The sequence below is a fragment of the Pseudophryne corroboree genome, chromosome 6 (genome assembly GCF_028390025.1).
Source record: "Pseudophryne corroboree isolate aPseCor3 chromosome 6, aPseCor3.hap2, whole genome shotgun sequence".
NCBI classification, from domain to species: Eukaryota; Metazoa; Chordata; class Amphibia; order Anura; family Myobatrachidae; genus Pseudophryne; species Pseudophryne corroboree.
The window spans coordinates 778,013,457-778,038,945 of record NC_086449.1 but is presented as its reverse complement, the minus strand read 5'-3'; the positions used below and the strand labels follow the sequence as shown (position 1 = coordinate 778,038,945).

At 45.7% G+C, this 25,489-nt stretch overlaps 1 long non-coding RNA gene across 1 annotated transcript; it reads left to right on the top strand.

Annotated features, from left to right (window-relative positions):
* Nucleotides 1-902: 902 nt before the first annotated feature.
* Nucleotides 903-2,262, top strand: LOC134935714 (uncharacterized). The gene is made up of 2 exons (XR_010180361.1): nt 903-991; nt 2,013-2,262. It is a non-coding gene; the product is annotated as an uncharacterized LOC134935714 (long non-coding RNA).
* The last annotated feature ends 23,227 nt before the right edge of the window (nt 2,263-25,489 follow it).

Sequence of the window (25,489 nt, the reverse complement as noted above, 5' to 3'; positions counted from 1 at the left end):
TGTGTCGGCCACTAGGGTCGCTAATCTTACTCACACAGTCAGCTACCTCATTGCGCCTCTTTTTTTCTTTGCGTCATGTGCTGTTTGGGGAGGGTTTTTTGGAAGGGCCATCCTGCGTGACACTGCAGTGCCACTCCTAGATGGGCCCGGTGTTTGTGTCGGCCACTAGGGTCGCTAATCTTACTCACACAGCTACCTCATTGCGCCTCTTTTTTTCTTTGCGTCATGTGCTGTTTGGGGAGGGTTTTTTGGAAGGGACATCCTGCGTGACACTGCAGTGCCACTCCTAGATGGGCCCGGTGTTTGTGTCGGCCACTAGGGTCGCTTATCTTACTCACACAGCGACCTCGGTGCAAATTTTAGGACTAAAAATAATATTGTGAGGTGTGAGGTATTCAGAATAGACTGAAAATGAGTGTAAATTATGGTTTTTGAGGTTAATAATACTTTGGGATCAAAATGACCCCCAAATTCTATGATTTAAGCTGTTTTTTAGTGTTTTTGGAAAAAAACACCCGAATCCAAAACACACCCGAATCCGACAAAAATAATTCGGTGAGGTTTTGCCAAAACGCGTTCGAACCCAAAACACGGCCGCGGAACCGAACCCAAAACCAAAACACAAAACCCGAAAAATTTCAGGCGCTCATCTCTAGTTTATACTAAGTCTCCCATAATCAAATAGGGAAATCAATAGGGAAACCCTGCCATAAAATAATAACTGATATTCTAATGTGAATGTAATAACTAAATAAGGTGTGATATCACATTTTCCTTATGTCAGTCACACAAAAGACAGGTGCCTCAAACCAGTGGCCAGTGTAGTGGATTCTGTGAGGTCATGCTGTGATGTCATAATGGTATCAACTGCCTATATCTCAGGTTGGCTGCTGCCTCTCTCATTCTCCTTCAATACCAGGAGACAGACAGCTCACCGGCAGCTCACCGGCAGGAGTAGAAACAACTGGCAGGAGAAACACACTTGGCTGAGGTTAGTAACTGGACAAAGACAAGGGCAGCTAGATGTGGCAGCAGACTTAGGGGCCCATTTATCAGCTATTCAAACCAGTTGCATATGTGCTCCAGCCAATCAGCTCCCAACTGTCATGTGTTTAAAAATTACCATTGGGAGCTGATTGGCTGGAGCAACATTTATTATACGGAATGAGTTTTAAACAGCTAGAAATCTGTGATAAATGGGCAACAAGAATCAGAGGGGAATAGAAATGATTGCTTTAATTATTTAATAAGACAGAACATAGGATACAGATACTACACATTAAACTGGAAACAAATACATAGTAAATGAAATTATGTCATAGCTGGTGCTTATTTAAATAATACTATCATGTTTTATTTAAAACGCTTTGTATTATACATGTGTATGTTAGTTTATTACAGTGGTCACTGAGGTTTTCCATGATGGTTTCATCTTCTGCCACTGAAGCCAAACTACGGAGCTATTTATGTACTGAGAAATCCTCACCGCTCTCCTGGTTTCCTTATTACACACTGAGCCATAGAGTAGATCAGTAATACATGGCCACCATTAATTATTAGTAATCTAGGGGGAGATCTCTCATCCCTTCTAATGATGGGAGGTGTTGCCTATAGCAACAATCCGATGTTAACTATTGTATCATTGCATGGAGTATACTAGATATATAATAGCTAGAAGATAATTGGTTGCTATGGGCAACAGCTCCTTTTATACTCTTTAGAAGGTTTGATAAGTCTGAAAATATTAGGGAAGGCAGAAAGTAGGTTTATGTCGGACACCGAAGATGATTTTATAAATTCCAACAATGAAAGTGTTCTCAGCTTACATAAGTATAATAGTGACCGGTGAAATGGACTGTCCAGAAAGGCCATTATACAGCTTACAGTTTCAGGTTCTAGTTGATCTTATATATGAATGTATATACTTAAATACTGTAGTTGATGTTACTTACAATTGTAAATGCATTGCAAGGCATCTAACACTGTCTACTCTTCATCTTTCTCCACATCAGCACTATGGCCCCGAGATGGATGATCACACTGTGGGAGTCGATAACTGCCTGCTGTCCATGCAGAAGATACAGGAGCTGGAATGCTCAGAGAAGAGATGCCCACTTGCCTCGCCATACCAGGCTTGAGGAAGAAATGCCTCCAACCAAGCCAGTGGGTTATGATCACTCTGATGGCAGTTTATCCAAAAAACTATCTCCCAGTGAGAAGAACAAGGATCGCCAGATAAAAGTCCTCGATCTCATTAACAAACAGTTAGTCGAGGAGAACAACTTGTTAGCGGCAGAAAACACCTTATTAAAACTCAAGGTTGAAATGCTTAAAGACACGCTAACGAAGGTCATAGAGCTGTTGTAGGCCCCTGTGTAACTCCGCCGCTGTTACGGAGGCTCACCCAGTAGCTGACCAGTAACCATGGATTCTTATCTTTATGCACTCACCTATTAGAGCAGGGGGAAATATGCACTGAGAGGTTTCTGTAATCTTCCAATCGAAAAGGAGCGACCTTTCTTTTTTGAAGTCTACACAAATCTGTCAGTGTGTATTTTCCACCTTTTCTCACCTTCTCTAATAGGTAAGTACATAAAAACAGTGATCCATGGCCAACATCTACTGGTTACAGCTTACTGTGGTTATATCTGGTAGTTAATCTTTACATCAATAAAGAGCCAGAGCAAAAATATTGTCTTCAGTGCATTCTTGTCTCTATTTAATGTATTTGTAGTGAGAAATATATCTTATGTCTATCTAAATATATAACTATGATAATTAGTCATAATATGAAAAAATATTCATGTTATCAGGGAAAACAATTCCATTATCACCAGTAAGGGGTGGGTGTAAGTCCCGATACTAATAGTGACTGTGGATGGAGATACTCAGCGGCACGTCCTTCTGTGTGAAGACAAACAGATAACCGGCATAGATGGCGGATATTCGCATTAGCATACGACAGTAAACAGGCTGCTGCGGTTGCACAAAGCAGCGTCTGCCAATGTGTCCTTAGTGTTTCTATTAGTGTTTCACACCTTACACACTTAGAACTATTTTATCTCCTTATATACTTCTTTTCTCTTACGTCCTAGAGGATGCTGGGGACTCCATAAGGACCATGGGGTATAGACGGGCTCCGCAGGAGACATGGGCACTCTAAAGACTTTAGAATGGGTGTGCACTGGCTCCTCCCTCTATGCCCCTCCTCCAGACCTCAGTTAGATCCTGTGCCCAGAGGAGACTGGGTGCACTGCAGGGGAGCGCTGCTGAGTTTCTCAGTAAAAGACTTTTCGTTAGGTTTTTTATTTTCAGGGAGCACTGCTGGCAACAGGCTCCCTGCATCGTGGGACTGAGGGGAGAGAAGCAGACCTACTTAAATGATAGGCTCTGCTTCTTAGGCTACTGGACACTATTAGCTCCAGAGGGTCGGAACGCAGGTCTCACCCTCGCCGTTCGTCCCGGAGCCACGCCGCCGTCCTCCTCACAGAGCCGGGAGATAGAAGCCGGGTGAGTATTAAGTAGAAAAGAAGACTTCTCAGGCGGCAGAAGACTTCAGATCTTCACTGAGGTAACGTGCAGCGTTACCGCTGCGCGCCATTGCTCCCACACAGACACACACAGCGGGCACTGTAAGGGTGCAGGGCACAGGGGGGGCGCCCTGGGCAGCAATAAAAACCTCAAGGGACACTGGCATATAAATGAGATACTGCGGAGGCAGTATATTAATAAACCCCCGCCAGTATAAATAATTTGAGCGGGACCGAAGCCCGCCGGTGAGGGGGCGGGTCTTGGTCCTCCAGCACTAACCAGCGCCATTTTCTCCACAGCATAATAATTCATATAAGCCGCTCATAACTTTATTGTGATTACATAAACCTTTTACTTAAGCTAGCTTATCACTAAATAAAACCACACCACACACTGAAATAAAGACACGGACACAGTCGCTGGAGTTAAAGGTCAGACGATGTTTATTAATCGCTGACCAACTCTTCAAACTAATAATTGAGGCCGAATTAGAATTGAATTGAATATATATTAACTTTAGTTTGGAGGATGGCAAACAGAAAACCGCTGCCAAACACCAGCACCCGTCACCTAGATGACAAACCACCAAACCAAGGAGGGGAGTACACATACCCCGCCTCCTTCCCGCATAACCCGCATTGTGCTGGCCTTACCCCTCTTTCTCTGGCAAACGTTCGGTTCCCGCAGGGGAACGTCTAAATGTCCAACCGCAAGAAAAGGACACACCTGCCGTCCATTTAAAGAGGGAGCCCCACAATGACCACTTATGCCTGTGTGACAGCTGGTTGGCAGCGATTTCCCGCCAATCTGGCTTTCAATAGCCCACAGCAAGAACAAAAAACGTAGACGCATTCTGGGAGGGCGGGCGGGCATAAACTGAAAGGCAAGAGGGAGTCTAGCAAGATGGCCACCCCCTATATACTAACCTAAGACCCTCCTCTTCATCCTGATGCACAACCCCTTAAACCAATAGGAAAAAACCAACCGGGAAAACTGATCTGCCTAGCAACTGCTTTGTCATTTAACAACCAATCACAAAAAGTTGATCGCTTATATGGCCTCAGGCTTATGCAGCCTTCAGCTTATCTAAGCCGCTCATAACTTTATTGTGATTACATAAACCTTTTACTTAAGCTAGCTTATCACTAAATAAAACCACACCACACACTGAAATAAAGACACGGACACAGTAGCTGGAGTTAAAGGTCAGACGATGTTTATTAATCGCTGACCAACTCTTTAAACTAATAATTGAGGCCGAATTAGAATTGAATTGAATATATATTAACTTTAGTTTGGAGGATGGCAAACAGAAAACCGCTGCCAAACACCAGCACCCGTCACCTAGATGACAAACCACCAAACCAAGGAGGGGAGTACACATACCCCGCCTCCTTCCCGCATAACCCGCATTGTGCTGGCCTTACCCCTCTTTCTCTGGCAAACGTTCGGTTCCCGCAGGGGAACGTCTAAATGTCCAACCGCAAGAAAAGGACACACCTGCCGTCCATTTAAAGAGGGAGCCCCACAATGACCACTTATGCCTGTGTGACAGCTGGTTGGCAGCGATTTCCCGCCACCAAGGTTTTCCAAACCGCCACCGCCATCCGCAAACAGAACCTTAACCAACCAGAAACTAACTAGCTCTAACGAAAAAGACCGAAAATATCTTCCAGAAAAAACTGCACTCCTTCCGGAGAAAGGTGAACCCCATCGTCTCTATAGAACTGCCTGTTCCGCAGCACCAGCAGAGGATGCTTAATTGCCACTCCGCCTATGGCCTTGACAAACAGAGACACCGTCGAGTTCACCTTTTTGCGTGCTTTCTCCAGCGCCGAGAAACGCACCGCACCACGCCAATGGAAACGGGGCATCATTTCCGACCAGACAATGCATACCCCAGGCCAGTGACAACGTATCGCCACCACATCCGCCTTTATAGACAAAATCAAGTCTATGCCTTTAACTCGGCCCAGATCATTACCACTCAGATGAATGATAATACAACTGGGGCGACCCCAGCGGCGCTCCCTAGAAAAAAGGACGCGCAACAAATCACCCCATAACATGCCCCTAACACCTAACCATCTAAATTGCCGGGACCCAAAAATCTCAGTCGCCCTAGATGCCATGGGATGTTTCTCCGCCCAAAAAACATATGAATGACCAACCATCCATATGTGGTCTCCAAAATTGCTGACAGCTGTAAAAGAAAATATCCTAATGTCAGATTATGCACATAATCTGTAACTTAAACACAACGTAACCAATAAAACCCAAGTGAAGGAGAAAACTCAAAAAACCTCCCGTGGACCTTGGTAGAACAGCCAATTGAAATTAGGCCCCCTCGGAGGAAAAATTTTAAAAATTCGCTTCACACCCTCGATTCCTGAACGGTAAGCGTTCAAAAACCGACGAGTAAACACGTTTTTGGGTTAGCGCAACAGGCGCACTTATAACTTATCTATACGGACATAGGACTTATAGGAGGCCGACTTCCAGCGACCCAACTCCCGAATAGCCGCTGGTGATGAACCAGCGGCCGCCGCATGGGTAGCCGCCCCAATCCGAAAGGAATGAGTACCGAAGTCCGCCTCCTGCAAGCCCAACGCCGTCAAACATTTCTTGAACACCAATGAGAACTGAAACTTTGTCAGAGGGTCCAACTGCGCGTGCACCAGCAACTGGTTGCCCCCCGGAGGTCTTAACCGCACATACTCTTGCGTCAACCGCAGCGGGCAAACGCCCATACCTCCCTGAGCCTCCAAGGACAACCAGCGACCCCGACCTGTTTGATCTGTCTTGGACCGCACAATCCTACAGAGCAACAGGCCCTCCTGCAAGCGCACATTCTCGTAGAGCAGACCCGATTCCCGGGACGCCTTGCTGCTCGCCACTAGCTCGCTCACCCGAAAAGCCCCGAAAAAGGCCAGGGCATACGCGCTACTAAACAATGCCACCTCAAATTCCGAGGACGCAATCCGAGGTAGCACACGCAGCAATTCCGCTAGCAGCTGCAACGTTATAGGCCTACGTGAATCCGCAGGCGCCGGGTGCAACCTAGCCCAACCTTTCAGCGCTCTGGAAAGGACAAACGACCCCGTGGGGTCCGTTGTCCCGTGGAGTCGCGAGTGAAAGGCGATGCCCGCAAGGGCAGTAGCCATGGCCGCTTTTGACCTACCGTTTTGGTAATGCTCCCAAACAAAGGTCAACAGGGCGTCGGCCGAGGACTCACCTGCTACCCCGTACCTACTCTGAAAGGCTGACCAATCCCGCCATGCAGCATCATACGCTCGTAGCGTAGAGGGAGCCAGTGCACACCTGGCCAACGCCGTTAAACCGCTTCGACCATCTGCCAGACAGAAGGTGGGCACTGTAACCCCTCTGCCTCCACTCCCGGAACCAACGTCCTGAATTTGTCAAACTGGAACCGGGACAATGCATCCGCAATTCCATTGTCAACTCCAGGTACGTGGCGAGCCCTAAAATTAATATTGCGCTGCAAACAAACCAACACTAAATGCCTTAGCAATCGCAGCACCTGCGGAGATGAGGAACGCTGGTTATTAATCGCATGCACTACCCCTAAGTTGTCGCAAAGAAACAAAATGTCCCTATTTGCGAACCGTCCGGCCCATAACTCAAGCGCCACTAAGATCGGGAACAATTCCAGCAGAAGCAGGTTCTTGGTAAACCCACGCGTTACCCAAGATGCCGGCCAGGCCGCAGCGCACCATGAGCCAGCGAAGAACGCGCCGAAACCTCGACTGCCTGAAGCATCCGTGAACAACTGCAGCTGCTTACTGGAACAACAAGGAGCGGGCCACAACACTTCCCTGTTGAAGGACACCAGGAACGAAACCCAAATCCGCAAATCATCCTTGATCTCGCGGGAAAGGTACACGGAGTGATTCTGTCGAACCGTCCCCGCGGTGGCCCGCTCAAGTTTGCGACAGAAAATCCTACCCATGGGGATAATCCGACACGCAAAATTGAGAGAACCAAGCAAGGACTGCACCTGTTTAAGCCGAACCCTGCGTTTTCCTAAACAGTCTGTAATCAAACCCAATAGTTTCCGCACCTTATCCCCGGGCAAGCGACAGCACCCCCCTACCGTGTCAATCTCGATACCTAAATAGCTAAGACAAGTGCAAGGACCCTCGCACTTATCCTGCGCAACCGGTACCCCTAAAGCGCAGAATAACGACCTGGCCACCGAGAGAATGTCCCCACAGACCGAACTGTCTCCGGGGCCTACAAAAAGAAAGTCATCCAGGTAGTGAGCCACCCCCATCTGCCCGGAGGCGGTCTGGACGCACCAGTGCAAAAACGTGCTAAAGCACTCAAAGTAGGCGCAGGAGACAGAGCAACCCATGGGGAGACACCGATCGACGTAGAATTCGCCCCCTATTTTGAAACCCAGAAACCGCAGGGAATCTGGGTGTAGCGGGAGTAGCCGAAAGGCCGACTCCACGTCCAATTTTGCCAACAGACTCCCCGGACCACAATCCCGCACTAATCGCAGCGCGTCGTCAAACGACTGATATCGAACTCTGCATTGGGCTTCCGGGATAGCGTCGTTGACCGACAGCCCCGGCGGGTGCGACAAGTGCTGTATCAAACGAAACTTACCTATGGCCTTCTTGGGCACTACCCCTACTGGGGAAATGCACAAGGAGGGCAACGGGGAAAGGGCGTAGGGCCCAGCCATGCGCCCCAGCCCAATCTCCCCGTCAACCTTCCGCCGGACTTCCTGCGGGAATTCCCGAGCCGATCTCAAATTCTGGCGTGCAACCACATACACCGAATCCGGGATTGGCAAACGAAAACCGTGCTGAAAGCCCTGCAAGAGAAACGATGCCGCCGACTCATCGGGGTACAAGGTAAGCCAGCGCTGCAACTCGGGAACTATAATCGGGGAGAAGGCCTTACTTGCCAATTCCACCGGCCTCGGTGGAAGCGGCAGGCTTACCGCCTGTCGCCGCGGTGCATTCCTTGGCCGGGTGACTGGCTCCGCACAACCTGCATGAGTGGCGAAAACGACAGCCCGTTCCTTTGCCGCATTTGCCGTCGTTGTAGGCAAAGCACTTGCCTTTTCCCGTCAATCGAGAAGCCACCGCCCCGGCCGCCCCGGGCTTCTTGGCCGTGACGTCCGGGGTGGGTTTGACCTGCTGCGTGACCTCCAACCACACCTCAACATCCTTAAAACCCGCGGGCAGGATGGGGTTGCCATCCTGATTGCGACGAAACTTCTCGTCGTAATCCCGCCACGCGGAACCCTTGGATTTTAAGTACATATCGTGTACTAAAAACAAATATTTCACCAAGTTGGCATACTCCGCGGGACGCGATTCCGTGTAGCAAGCCATGAACACCAAAAACCCACGCAGCCACTGGTGAAAATTGCGAAACGCATTTTCCCCAATACCACCCGGTTTCTTGGCCGCGTCAAAACCCTGCCGCATTTCCTCTGTAAGGGTGAATATGTCTACATACTTCCCCTTACGTATTTTTTCCCGCATGCGCTTACGAACCCCTCTTGTCACTGCCGTGTTGGCGCAATGTACCATCTCGCCGTAACGGGGAGGGTCGGAGGGGACCACCTGCGCAGGAGAGGCCACCTTGTGCGCCTCCTTGGCCATTCGCCGCGCGATGAGCCTAGCTAATTTACGCGGGCGCCGCGGAGAGCCGGATGATACGCTGCTAGAAGACGAGGAACTACAAGTTGAAACGTGTAAAGGAATATTTAGCTCACCGGAGTTTGAAGGACCCGGAACCGCGTCGTCCGCTGCACCCGCCTCCGCTGATGGCCGTACCTCCACGTTCGCAGTCGCGCTTGTCCGTGACCTTCGCCTCGTGACGGGCGTAGCCCCTGAATTAGACGGAACCTGCAAGGGAGAAAAAGAGGGGACAACCGGCACCGGGGGAACCAGAACATCATTAACACTTGTCCGCAAATGCGGAGGCGGAGAGCCCGTCCCCCCGTTCCGTGGCGGATGGCCGCCCGGCAGCTGCAGGGAGGGGGCCCCCGCCGAGGTGTACCCGATCGACTGCGTAAAGGCTGACCCGCTCACTGCACCGAAACTCGCGGGGTAAGACGGCCGCCACGCCGTATGCGGCGGGCAGCCGCCCGCCCCCGCCCATCCGTATGACGCCGGAAGGAACTGAGGGGGCGCCGCGAGAGGGGGCCAACTCTGTGCCACCTGATACCCACCGCCCGGTGCCTGCCCTGACTGCAGGCCCGCAAAGGCCGGCAAGGGCACCGCGACTCGGGGGCCACCAACCGACCACGTGGACTGCACGCCGGCGCCCGCGCTGGCCCCGTGCGGGGAAAACTGTGTGCCGGACACCGTCATGAAGCCCATGGAAGGCATGCTGGCGGCTAAGGGGAATGCTGGAGCCGGAGGCCACGCAAAACCCCCGGGGAAGGACTGGCTCCCCGCGAAGCCTTGCTGCGCTGCTACCGAAAGCGCCCCGCCGGGCGTCATATAAGCCGCCGAGACGGATGTCTGTGTGGACCCAAACTGAAAAGGACCGGGAAGGGCGTGGAGAGGGGTTTGAAAACCGACGAGCGGGGGCGCCGTTAATGGCGTCGGGGCGTCTGACACCAAGGAGGAGCCCGAGCAGGCCACCGAGGCCGGGGGAAAACCCTGCCATGTAACTGCCGCCGGGGCGGGTGTGGCGGCCGCCGCTGCCACGTCCCCCGCCCCGGCGACACTAGGCCCAAACGGCCCAATATTATTTAAATTGAGGTGCGGTGTGCTAAACCCCCCGCTGGAGGGGGGTAGTATGGGGCCCTGTATTGTCCCGGGGACAGCGGGAGCCGCTACCCGCTGCCCTGGGCTCATATCCCCCAGCTGCATATTGACCCCCCCTCGCCCCCCGCAGCTCTGCCGCGGCCGTCCGGCACAGCTTGTGCCCCCAGGACGCCGCCGAGAGCCGACCGCGGGGATGGAGGAGGAGGGCCGGAGGCACTTATGGAAGGAGGGAGGGAAGTCGTTTCGCCCGCGGGAGGCGCCGGGGAGCGCGGCCCAGCCGGACCGCGCGCACCCGCGCCACGTGCAGAGCGGCCGCCGGCCGCCGGAGGGGAAGTGCTGCAGACGCCCGAGGCAGGAGGGAGAGGCCCGTCCCGCTGCGAGCGCCGGGACGCGCGGCCCGGCCGAGCCGCGCGCATCGGCACCACGTGACGAGCGGCCGCTGGCCGCCCGTCTCCGTGCGGCAGGGGAGCGGGCTGTAACTGCCCGTCCCCGCCGCCTGTCTGAAACAGGGGGAAGTCCTCTCTGTGGCGCAACGCTCGGGGAGCGGGAGCGGAAGGCGCTCCCCGCATCCACGAGGCGCCGGGGGGGGGGAGCTGCACGTTTTGGACGAGGCATGGCAGAGGGGGGAGAATCTGCAAAAGTAGACAATGACACGCAGAGAGGGGGCACAGCACTGTATAATGCCCTAGAGAAGGCAAATGAAATTCAAAAAAAACAAAACAAAAACAATTTACAGGCAGTGAAAATAAGCAATAGTACTTATCCTTCCTGGGGCATAAACTGAAAGGCAAGAGGGAGTCTAGCAAGATGGCCACCCCCTATATACTAACCTAAGACCCTCCTCTTCATCCTGATGCACAACCCCTTAAACCAATAGGAAAAAACCAACCGGGAAAACTGATCTGCCTAGCAACTGCTTAGTCATTTAACAACCAATCACAAAAAGTTGATCGCTTATATGGCCTCAGGCTTATGCAGCCTTCAGCTTATCTAAGCGTGTATTTTACCCAGAAATTAGGATCAAGAACTCGCTTATATAAAACAAAAGGGTCTCTGGAGATGCACTCTGTGTACAGCCAATCCCTGCTTGCCTGTATAGAAAAGTTTTGTGTATAGTAAATATTGTTTCTTTGGGGTGGGGAGGGAGCAAACTGAGTGTGCTGCTTGTAGTGTTATATATACTGTTTGTTGGGTCCTTTTTTGTGTATTGCCAACCCCCCTCAATAAAAACCAAAGCCTGCACCACTGTCCCCCCCAAAATATTTTATGTGTATAGCACCAGAATATAATATATACAGATAGTTTAGCGCCATTAAAACAGGATTCAGTCAGGATCCCTGTGGTCGGGATCCTGGCAGTCGAAATACCGATGTCAGAATCCCGACAGTACTCAGAAAACCGGCGCAGGGATCCTGACATTGATCACTATACCGGCGCCGGAATCTCGAACGGTGATCACACAGTCAACCAGAGATAAGCCGCGGGGGGGAGGGATGTTAGGTTTAGGTTGCGGGGGGTGTGGAATGAGGTCAGGGTTAAGCTGTGGGGAGGGAGGGAGGGTAAGGGTTAGGCACGCCCGGGGAGCATTAGGGTTAGGCTGCGGTGGGGGGCAGTTAGGTTTAGGCTACGGGAAAGGTGGGTTAGGGTTAAGGGGGTTAGGGATCAGGGTTAGCTTAGTTAATTAGTTCATGTCGGTATTTTCTACATCGGGATGCCGCTGTCTGTATTTTGACAGCTGGCATCCCAACCGTCGGGATCCTGATACCAACCCCATTAAAACATATATAATAACCAAAATATTGGGCCTGATTCTGAGTCAAACTCAGGCACACCTGTGTGTGCATCTTTTGCTTCTGTATGCTATTATTGGTACAAGCCATTCGTTGGTGTACAGCATGTACATGTGTATATGCAAGCAGTGACATGTCCACTTACAGCTTCTTTAGACATTGCAAACCCTCTTGGTGCATCTTAAAACTAGAGATGTGCACCGGACATTTTTCGGGTTTTGTGTTTTGGTTTTGGATTCGGTTCCGCGGCCGTGTTTTAGATTTGGACGCGTTTTGGCAAAACCTCCCTGAAAATTTTTAATCGGATTCGGGTGTGTTTTGGATTCGGGTGTTTTATTTTCAAAAACCCCTCAAAAACAGCTTAAATCATAGAATTTGGGGGTAATTTTGATCCTATAGTATTATTAACCTCAATAACCACAATTTCCACTCATTTCCAGTCTGTTCTGAACACCTCACACTTCACAATACTTTAGTCCTAAAATTTGCACCGAGGTCGCTGGATGACTAAGCAAAGCGACCCAAGAGGGCGGCACAAACACCTGGCCCATCTAGGAGTGGCACTGCAGTGTCAGACAAGATGGCACTTAAAAAAATTGGCCCCAAACAGCACATGATGCAAAGAAAAGAGAAAAAGAGGTGCACTGTGGTCGCTGGACGGCTAAGCTAAGCGACACAAACACCTCAATATCACAGGAATTATTTGTTCTAATCAATGGTATTATTGGTCCAAATCACTGGAAGAAAATGACAAAATCACTGGAATTATTCGTTCTAATCAATGGTATTATTGGTCCAAATCACTGGAAGAAAATGACAAAATCACTGGAATTATTCGTTCTAATCAATGGTATTATTGGTCCAAATCACTGGAAGAAAATGACAAAATCACTGGAATTATTCGTTCTAATCAATGGTATTATTGGTCCAAATCACTGGAATTATTTGTTCTAATCAATGGTATTATTGGTCCAAATCACTGGAATTATTCATTCTAATCAATGGTATTATTGGTCCAAATCACTGGAATTATTCGTTCTAATCAATGGTATTATTGGTCCAAATCACTGGAAGAAAATGGAATGGATGGATACTTGCAGTGACACAGAGCTGCAAGATACAGCAATGCCTACTGTTCACAACTATATACTGTTGGGTCACCAAAATGCTACACTGTAATACTATATGTACTGCTCACAAAAATGCCGCACAGATATGGAATGGATACTTGCAGTGACACAGAGCTGCAAGATACAGCAATGGCCTACTGTACAACTATATACTGTTAGTCACCAAAATGCTGCACTGTAATATTATATATTTACTGCTCACAAAAATGCCGCACAGATATGGAATGGATACTTGCAATGACACAGAGCTGCAAGATACAGCAATGGCCTACTGTACTGTACTACTATAATTATTATATAGATGACAGATATAAAGTTACATTGTGGGGGAATCCAGTATACGTTCTGTCACCAGGTACCAGTGAATGGCCACATCATGTATATAGGTGACAGATATAAAGTTACATTGTGGGGGAATCCAGTATACGTTCTGTTACCAGGTACCAGTGAATGACCACATCATGTATATAGGTGACAGATATAAAGTTACATTGTGGGGGAATCCAGTATACGTTCTGTCACCAGGTACCAGTGAATGACCACATCATGTATTTACTGTAGGTGACAGATATAAAGTTACATTGTGAGGGAATCCAGTATACGTTCTGTCACCAGGTACCAGTGAATGACCACATCATGTATATAGGTGACAGATATAAAGTTACATTGTGGGGGAATCCAGTATATGTTCTGTCACCAGGTACCAGTGAATGGCCACATCATGTATATAGGTGACAGATATAAAGTTACATTGTGGGGGAATCCAGTATACGTTCTGTCACCAGGTACCAGTGAATGACCACATCATGTATATAGGTGACAGATATAAAGTTACATTGTGAGGGAATCCAGTATACGTTCTGTCACCAGGTTCCAGTGAATGACCACATCATGTATATAGGTGACAGATATAAAGTTACATTGTGAGGGAATCCAGTATACGTTCTGTCACCAGGTTCCAGTGAATGACCACATCATGTATATAGGTGACAGATATAAAGTTACATTGTGGGGGAATCCAGTATACGTTCTGTCACCAGGTACCAGTGAATGACCACATCATGTATATAGGTGACAGATATAAAGTTACATTGTGGGGGAATCCAGTATATGTTCTGTCACCAGGTACCAGTGAATGGCCACATCATGTATATAGGTGACAGATATAAAGTTACATTGTGAGGGAATCCAGTATATGTTCTGTCACCAGGTACCAGTGAATGACCACATCATGTATATAGGTGACAGATATAAAGTTACATTGTGGGGGAATCCAGTGTACGTTCTGTCACCAGGTACCAGTGAATGACCACATCATGTATATAGGTGACAGATATAAAGTTACATTGTGAGGGAATCCAGTATACGTTCTGTCACCAGGTTCCAGTGAATGACCACATCATGTATATAGGTGACAGATATAAAGTTACATTGTGGGGGAATCCAGTATACGTTCTGTCACCAGGTACCAGTGAATCACCACATCATGTATATAGGTGACAGATATAAAGTTACATTGTGGAGGAATCCAGTATACGTTCTGTCACCAGGTACCAGTGAATGACCACATCATGTATATAGGTGACAGATATAAAGTTACATTGTGGGGGAATCCAGTATATGTTCTGTCACCAGGTACCAGTGAATGGCCACATCATGTATATAGGTGACAGATATAAAGTTACATTGTGAGGGAATCCAGTATATGTTCTGTCACCAGGTACCACTGAATGACCACATCATGTATATAGGTGACAGATATAAAGTTACATTGTGGGGGAATCCAGTATACGTTCTGTCACCAGGTACCAGTGAATGACCACATCATGTATATAGGTGACAGATATAAAGTTACATTGTGGGGGAATCCAGTATATGTTCTGTCAGCAGGTACCAGTGAATGGCCACATCATGTATAAAGGTGACAGATATAAAGTTACATTGTGAGGGAACCCAGTATACGTTCTGTCACCAGGTGCCAGTGAATGACCACATCATGTATATAGGTGACAGATATAAAGTTACATTGTTGGGGAATCCAGTATACGTTCTGTCACCAGGTACCAGTGAATGACCACATCATGTATATGGGTGACAGATATAAAGTTACATTGTGGGGGAATCCAGTATACGTTCTGTCACCAGGTACCAGTGAATGGCCACATCATGTATATAGGTGACAGATATAAAGTTACATTGTGGGGGAATCCAGTATACGTTCTGAAACCAGGTACCAGTGAATGACCACATCATGTATATAGGTGACAGATATAAAGTTACATTGTGGGGGAATCCAGTATACGTTCTGTCACCAGGTACCAGTGAATGACCACATCATGTATATACTGTAGGTGACAGATATAAAGTTACATTGTGAGGGAATCCAGTATACGTTCTGTCACCAGGTACCAGTGAATGACCACATCATGTATATAGGTGACAGACATAAAGTTACATTGTGGGGGAATCCAGTATATGTTCTGTCACCAGGTACCAGTGAATGGCCACATCATGTATATAGGTGACAGATATAAAGTTACATTGTGGGGGAATCCAGTATACGTTCTGTCACCAGGTACCAGTGAATGACCACATCATGTATATAGGTGACAGATATAAAGTTACATTGTGAGGGAATCCAGTATACGTTCTGTCACCAGGTACCAGTGAATGACCACATCATGTATATAGGTGACAGATATAAAGTTACATTGTGGGGGAATCCAGTATACGTTCTGTCACCAGGTACCAGTGAATGACCACATCATGTATATAGGTGACAGATATAAAGTTACATTGTGGAGGAATCCAGTATACGTTCTGTCACCAGGTACCAGTGAATGACCACATCATGTATATAGGTGACAGATATAAAGTTACATTGTGGGGGAATCCAGTATATGTTCTGTCACCAGGTACCAGTGAATGGCCACATCATGCATATAGGTGACAGATATAAAGTTACATTGTGGGGGAATCCAGTATACGTTCTGTCACCAGGTACCAGTGAATGACCACATCATGTATATAGGTGACAGATATAAAGTTACATTGTGGGGGAATCCAGTATACGTTCTGTCACCAGGTACCAGTGAATGACCACATCATGTATATAGGTGACAGATATAAAGTTACATTGTGGGGGAATCCAGTATACGTTCTGTCACCAGGTACCAGTGAATGACCACATCATGTATATAGGTGACAGATATAAAGTTACATTGTGGGGGAATCCAGTATATGTTCTGTCACCAGGTACCAGTGAATGGCCACATCATGTATATAGGTGACAGATATAAAGTTACATTGTGAGGGAATCCAGTATACGTTCTGTCACCAGGTACCAGTGAATGACCACATCATGTATATAGGTGACAGATATAAAGTTACATTGTGGGGGAATCCAGTATACGTTCTGTCACCAGGTACCAGTGAATGACCACATCATGTATATAGGTGACAGATATAAAGTTACATTGTGGGGGAATCCAGTATATGTTCTGTCACCAGGTACCAGTGAATGGCCACATCATGTATATAGGTGACAGATATAAAGTTACATTGTGAGGGAATCCAGTATATGTTCTGTCACCAGGTACCAGTGAATGACCACATCATGTATATAGGTGACAGATATAAAGTTACATTGTGGGGGAATCCAGTGTACGTTCTGTCACCAGGTACCAGTGAATGACCACATCATGTATATAGGTGACAGATATAAAGTTACATTGTGAGGGAATCCAGTATACGTTCTGTCACCAGGTTCCAGTGAATGACCACATCATGTATATAGGTGACAGATATAAAGTTACATTGTGGGGGAATCCAGTATACGTTCTGTCACCAGGTACCAGTGAATCACCACATCATGTATATAGGTGACAGATATAAAGTTACATTGTGGAGGAATCCAGTATACGTTCTGTCACCAGGTACCAGTGAATGACCACATCATGTATATAGGTGACAGATATAAAGTTACATTGTGGGGGAATCCAGTATATGTTCTGTCACCAGGTACCAGTGAATGGCCACATCATGTATATAGGTGACAGATATAAAGTTACATTGTGAGGGAATCCAGTATATGTTCTGTCACCAGGTACCACTGAATGACCACATCATGTATATAGGTGACAGATATAAAGTTACATTGTGGGGGAATCCAGTATACGTTCTGTCACCAGGTACCAGTGAATGACCACATCATGTATATAGGTGACAGATATAAAGTTACATTGTGTGGGAATCCAGTATACGTTCTGTCACCAGGTACCAGTGAATGACCACATCATGTATATGGGTGACAGATATAAAGTTACATTGTGGGGGAATCCAGTATACGTTCTGTCACCAGGTACCAGTGAATGACCACATCATGTATATAGGTGACAGATATAAAGTTACATTGTTGGGGAATCCAGTATACGTTCTGTCACCAGGTACCAGTGAATGACCACATCATGTATATGGGTGACAGATATAAAGTTACATTGTGGGGGAATCCAGTATACGTTCTGTCACCAGGTACCAGTGAATGGCCACATCATGTATATAGGTGACAGATATAAAGTTACATTGTGGGGGAATCCAGTATACGTTCTGAAACCAGGTACCAGTGAATGACCACATCATGTATATAGGTGACAGATATAAAGTTACATTGTGGGGGAATCCAGTATACGTTCTGTCACCGGGTACCAGTGAATGACCACATCATGTATATACTGTAGGTGACAGATATAAAGTTACATTGTGAGGGAATCCAGTATACGTTCTGTCACCAGGTTCCAGTGAATGACCACATCATGTATATAGGTGACAGATATAAAGTTACATTGTGAGGGAATCCAGTATACGTTCTGTCACCAGGTTCCAGTGAATGACCACATCATGTATATAGGTGACAGATATAAAGTTACATTGTGGGGGAATCCAGTATACGTTCTGTCACCAGGTACCAGTGAATGACCACATCATGTATATAGGTGACAGATATAAAGTTACATTGTGGGGGAATCCAGTATATGTTCTGTCACCAGGTACCAGTGAATGGCCACATCATGTATATAGGTGACAGATATAAAGTTACATTGTGAGGGAATCCAGTATATGTTCTGTCACCAGGTACCAGTGAATGACCACATCATGTATATAGGTGACAGATATAAAGTTACATTGTGGGGGAATCCAGTGTACGTTCTGTCACCAGGTACCAGTGAATGGCCACATCATGTATAAAGGTGACAGATATAAAGTTACATTGTGAGGGAACCCAGTATACGTTCTGTCACCAGGTGCCAGTGAATGACCACATCATGTATATAGGTGACAGATATAAAGTTACATTGTTGGGGAATCCAGTATACGTTCTGTCACCAGGTACCAGTGAATGACCACATCATGTATATGGGTGACAGATATAAAGTTACATTGTGGGGGAATCCAGTATACGTTCTGTCACCAGGTACCAGTGAATGGCCACATCATGTATATAGGTGACAGATATAAAGTTACATTGTGGGGGAATCCAGTATACGTTCTGAAACCAGGTACCAGTGAATGACCACATCATGTATATAGGTGACAGATATAAAGTTACATTGTGGGGGAATCCAGTATACGTTCTGTCACCAGGTACCAGTGAATGACCACATCATGTATATACTGTAGGTGACAGATATAAAGTTACATTGTGAGGGAATCCAGTATACGTTCTGTCACCAGGTACCAGTGAATGACCACATCATGTATATAGGTGACAGACATAAAGTTACATTGTGGGGGAATCCAGTATATGTTCTGTCACCAGGTACCAGTGAATGGCCACATCATGTATATAGGTGACAGATATAAAGTTACATTGTGGGGGAATCCAGTATACGTTCTGTCACCAGGTACCAGTGAATGACCACATCATGTATATAGGTGACAGATATAAAGTTACATTGTGAGGGAATCCAGTATACGTTCTGTCACCAGGTACCAGTGAATGACCACATCATGTATATAGGTGACAGATATAAAGTTACATTGTGGGGGAATCCAGTATACGTTCTGTCACCAGGTACCAGTGAATGACCACATCATGTATATAGGTGACAGATATAAAGTTACATTGTGGAGGAATCCAGTATACGTTCTGTCACCAGGTACCAGTGAATGACCACATCATGTATATAGGTGACAGATATAAAGTTACATTGTGGGGGAATCCAGTATATGTTCTGTCACCAGGTACCAGTGAATGGCCACATCATGCATATAGGTGACAGATATAAAGTTACATTGTGGGGGAATCCAGTATACGTTCTGTCACCAGGTACCAGTGAATGACCACATCATGTATATAGGTGACAGATATAAAGTTACATTGTGGGGGAATCCAGTATACGTTCTGTCACCAGGTACCAGTGAATGACCACATCATGTATATAGGTGACAGATATAAAGTTACATTGTGGGGGAATCCAGTATACGTTCTGTCACCAGGTACCAGTGAATGACCACATCATGTATATAGGTGACAGATATAAAGTTACATTGTGGGGGAATCCAGTATATGTTCTGTCACCAGGTACCAGTGAATGGCCACATCATGTATATAGGTGACAGATATAAAGTTACATTGTGAGGGAATCCAGTATACGTTCTGTCACCAGGTACCAGTGAATGACCACATCATGTATATAGGTGACAGATATAAAGTTACATTGTGGGGGAATCCAGTATACGTTCTGTCACCAGGTACCAGTGAATGACCACATCATGTATATAGGTGACAGATATAAAGTTACATTGTGGGGGAATCCAGTATATGTTCTGTCACCAGGTACTAGTGAATGGCCACATCATGTATATAGGTGACAGATATAAAGTTACATTGTGAGGGAATCCAGTATATGTTCTGTCACCAGGTACCAGTGAATGACCACATCATGTATATAGGTGACAGATATAAAGTTACATTGTGGGGGAATCCAGTGTACGTTCTGTCACCAGGTACCAGTGAATGACCACATCATGTATATAGGTGACAGATATAAAGTTACATTGTGAGGGAATCCAGTATACGTTCTGTCACCAGGTTCCAGTGAATGACCACATCATGTATATAGGTGACAGATATAAAGTTACATTGTGGGGGAATCCAGTATACGTTCTGTCACCAGGTACCAGTGAATCACCACATCATGTATATAGGTGACAGATATAAAGTTACATTGTGGAGGAATCCAGTATACGTTCTGTCACCAGGTACCAGTGAATGACCACATCATGTATATAGGTGACAGATATAAAGTTACATTGTGGGGGAATCCAGTATATGTTCTGTCACCAGGTACCAGTGAATGGCCACATCATGTATATAGGTGACAGATATAAAGTTACATTGTGAGGGAATCCAATATATGTTCTGTCACCAGGTACCACTGAATGACCACATCATGTATATAGGTGACAGATATAAAGTTACATTGTGGGGGAATCCAGTATACGTTCTGTCACCAGGTACCAGTGAATGACCACATCATGTATATAGGTGACAGATATAAAGTTACATTGTGTGGGAATCCAGTATACGTTCTGTCACCAGGTACCAGTGAATGACCACATCATGTATATAGGTGACAGATATAAAGTTACATTGTGGGGGAATCCAGTATATGTTCTGTCAGCAGGTACCAGTGAATGGCCACATCATGTATAAAGGTGACAGATATAAAGTTACATTGTGAGGGAACCCAGTATACGTTCTGTCACCAGGTGCCAGTGAATGGCCACATCATGTATATAGGTGACAGATATAAAGTTACATTGTTGGGGAATCCAGTATACGTTCTGTCACCAGGTACCAGTGAATGACCACATCATGTATATGGGTGACAGATATAAAGTTACATTGTGGGGGAATCCAGTATACGTTCTGTCACCAGGTACCAGTGAATGGCCACATCATGTATATAGGTGACAGATATAAAGTTACATTGTGGGGGAATCCAGTATACGTTCTGAAACCAGGTACCAGTGAATGACCACATCATGTATATAGGTGACAGATATAAAGTTACATTGTGGGGGAATCCAGTATACGTTCTGTCACCGGGTACCAGTGAATGACCACATCATGTATATACTGTAGGTGACAGATATAAAGTTACATTGTGAGGGAATCCAGTATACGTTCTGTCACCAGGTTCCAGTGAATGACCACATCATGTATATAGGTGACAGATATAAAGTTACATTGTGAGGGAATCCAGTATACGTTCTGTCACCAGGTTCCAGTGAATGACCACATCATGTATATAGGTGACAGATATAAAGTTACATTGTGGGGGAATCCAGTATACGTTCTGTCACCAGGTACCAGTGAATGACCACATCATGTATATAGGTGACAGATATAAAGTTACATTGTGGGGGAATCCAGTATATGTTCTGTCACCAGGTACCAGTGAATGGCCACATCATGTATATAGGTGACAGATATAAAGTTACATTGTGAGGGAATCCAGTATATGTTCTGTCACCAGGTACCACTGAATGACCACATCATGTATATAGGTGACAGATATAAAGTTACATTGTGGGGGAATCCAGTATACGTTCTGTCACCAGGTACCAGTGAATGACCACATCATGTATATAGGTGACAGATATAAAGTTACATTGTTGGGGAATCCAGTATACGTTCTGTCACCAGGTACCAGTGAATGACCACATCATGTATATGGGTGACAGATATAAAGTTACATTGTGGGGGAATCCAGTATACGTTCTGTCACCAGGTACCAGTGAATGGCCACATCATGTATATAGGTGACAGATATAAAGTTACATTGTGGGGGAATCCAGTATACGTTCTGAAACCAGGTACCAGTGAATGACCACATCATGTATATAGGTGACAGATATAAAGTTACATTGTGGGGGAATCCAGTATACGTTCTGTCACCGGGTACCAGTGAATGACCACATCATGTATATACTGTAGGTGACAGATATAAAGTTACATTGTGAGGGAATCCAGTATACGTTCTGTCACCAGGTTCCAGTGAATGACGACATCATGTATATAGGTGACAGATATAAAGTTACATTGTGAGGGAATCCAGTATACGTTCTGTCACCAGGTTCCAGTGAATGACCACATCATGTATATAGGTGACAGATATAAAGTTACATTGTGGGGGAATCCAGTATACGTTCTGTCACCAGGTACCAGTGAATGACCACATCATGTATATAGGTGACAGATATAAAGTTACATTGTGGGGGAATCCAGTATATGTTCTGTCACCAGGTACCAGTGAATGGCCACATCATGTATATAGGTGACAGATATAAAGTTACATTGTGAGGGAATCCAGTATATGTTCTGTCACCAGGTACCAGTGAATGACCACATCATGTATATAGGTGACAGATATAAAGTTACATTGTGGGGGAATCCAGTGTACGTTCTGTCACCAGGTACCAGTGAATGGCCACATCATGTATAAAGGTGACAGATATAAAGTTACATTGTGAGGGAACCCAGTATACGTTCTGTCACCAGGTGCCAGTGAATGACCACATCATGTATATAGGTGACAGATATAAAGTTACATTGTTGGGGAATCCAGTATACGTTCTGTCACCAGGTACCAGTGAATGACCACATCATGTATATGGGTGACAGATATAAAGTTACATTGTGGGGGAATCCAGTATACGTTCTGTCACCAGGTACCAGTGAATGGCCACATCATGTATATAGGTGACAGATATAAAGTTACATTGTGGGGGAATCCAGTATACGTTCTGAAACCAGGTACCAGTGAATGACCACATCATGTATATAGGTGACAGATATAAAGTTACATTGTGGGGGAATCCAGTATACGTTCTGTCACCAGGTACCAGTGAATGACCACATCATGTATATACTGTAGGTGACAGATATAAAGTTACATTGTGAGGGAATCCAGTATACGTTCTGTCACCAGGTACCAGTGAATGACCACATCATGTATATAGGTGACAGACATAAAGTTACATTGTGGGGGAATCCAGTATATGTTCTGTCACCAGGTACCAGTGAATGGCCACATCATGTATATAGGTGACAGATATAAAGTTACATTGTGGGGGAATCCAGTATACGTTCTGTCACCAGGTACCAGTGAATGACCACATCATGTATATAGGTGACAGATATAAAGTTACATTGTGAGGGAATCCAGTATACGTTCTGTCACCAGGTACCAGTGAATGACCACATCATGTATATAGGTGACTGATATAAAGTTACATTGTGGGGGAATCCAGTATACGTTCTGTCACCAGGTACCAGTGAATGACCACATCATGTATATAGGTGACAGATATAAAGTTACATTGTGGAGGAATCCAGTATACGTTCTGTCACCAGGTACCAGTGAATGACCACATCATGTATATAGGTGACAGATATAAAGTTACATTGTGTGGGAATCCAGTATACGTTCTGTCACCAGGTACCAGTGAATGACCACATCATGTATATAGGTGACAGATATAAAGTTACATTGTGGGGGAATCCAGTATATGTTCTGTCAGCAGGTACCAGTGAATGGCCACATCATGTATAAAGGTGACAGATATAAAGTTACATTGTGAGGGAACCCAGTATACGTTCTGTCACCAGGTGCCAGTGAATGGCCACATCATGTATATAGGTGACAGATATAAAGTTACATTGTTGGGGAATCCAGTATACGTTCTGTCACCAGGTACCAGTGAATGACCACATCATGTATATAGGTGACAGATATAAAGTTACATTGTGAGGGAATCCAGTATACGTTCTGTCACCAGGTACCAGTGAATGACCACATCATGTATATAGGTGACTGATATAAAGTTACATTGTGGGGGAATCCAGTATACGTTCTGTCACCAGGTACCAGTGAATGACCACATCATGTATATAGGTGACAGATATAAAGTTACATTGTGGAGGAATCCAGTATACGTTCTGTCACCAGGTACCAGTGAATGACCACATCATGTATATAGGTGACAGATATAAAGTTACATTGTGTGGGAATCCAGTATACGTTCTGTCACCAGGTACCAGTGAATGACCACATCATGTATATAGGTGACAGATATAAAGTTACATTGTGGGGGAATCCAGTATATGTTCTGTCAGCAGGTACCAGTGAATGGCCACATCATGTATAAAGGTGACAGATATAAAGTTACATTGTGAGGGAACCCAGTATACGTTCTGTCACCAGGTGCCAGTGAATGGCCACATCATGTATATAGGTGACAGATATAAAGTTACATTGTTGGGGAATCCAGTATACGTTCTGTCACCAGGTACCAGTGAATGACCACATCATGTATATGGGTGACAGATATAAAGTTACATTGTGGGGGAATCCAGTATACGTTCTGTCACCAGGTACCAGTGAATGGCCACATCATGTATATAGGTGACAGATATAAAGTTACATTGTGGGGGAATCCAGTATACGTTCTGAAACCAGGTACCAGTGAATGACCACATCATGTATATAGGTGACAGATATAAAGTTACATTGTGGGGGAATCCAGTATACGTTCTGTCACCGGGTACCAGTGAATGACCACATCATGTATATACTGTAGGTGACAGATATAAAGTTACATTGTGAGGGAATCCAGTATACGTTCTGTCACCAGGTTCCAGTGAATGACCACATCATGTATATAGGTGACAGATATAAAGTTACATTGTGAGGGAATCCAGTATACGTTCTGTCACCAGGTTCCAGTGAATGACCACATCATGTATATAGGTGACAGATATAAAGTTACATTGTGGGGGAATCCAGTATACGTTCTGTCACCAGGTACCAGTGAATGACCACATCATGTATATAGGTGACAGATATAAAGTTACATTGTGGGGGAATCCAGTATATGTTCTGTCACCAGGTACCAGTGAATGGCCACATCATGTATATAGGTGACAGATATAAAGTTACATTGTGAGGGAATCCAGTATATGTTCTGTCACCAGGTACCACTGAATGACCACATCATGTATATAGGTGACAGATATAAAGTTACATTGTGGGGGAATCCAGTATACGTTCTGTCACCAGGTACCAGTGAATGACCACATCATGTATATAGGTGACAGATATAAAGTTACATTGTTGGGGAATCCAGTATACGTTCTGTCACCAGGTACCAGTGAATGACCACATCATGTATATGGGTGACAGATATAAAGTTACATTGTGGGGGAATCCAGTAT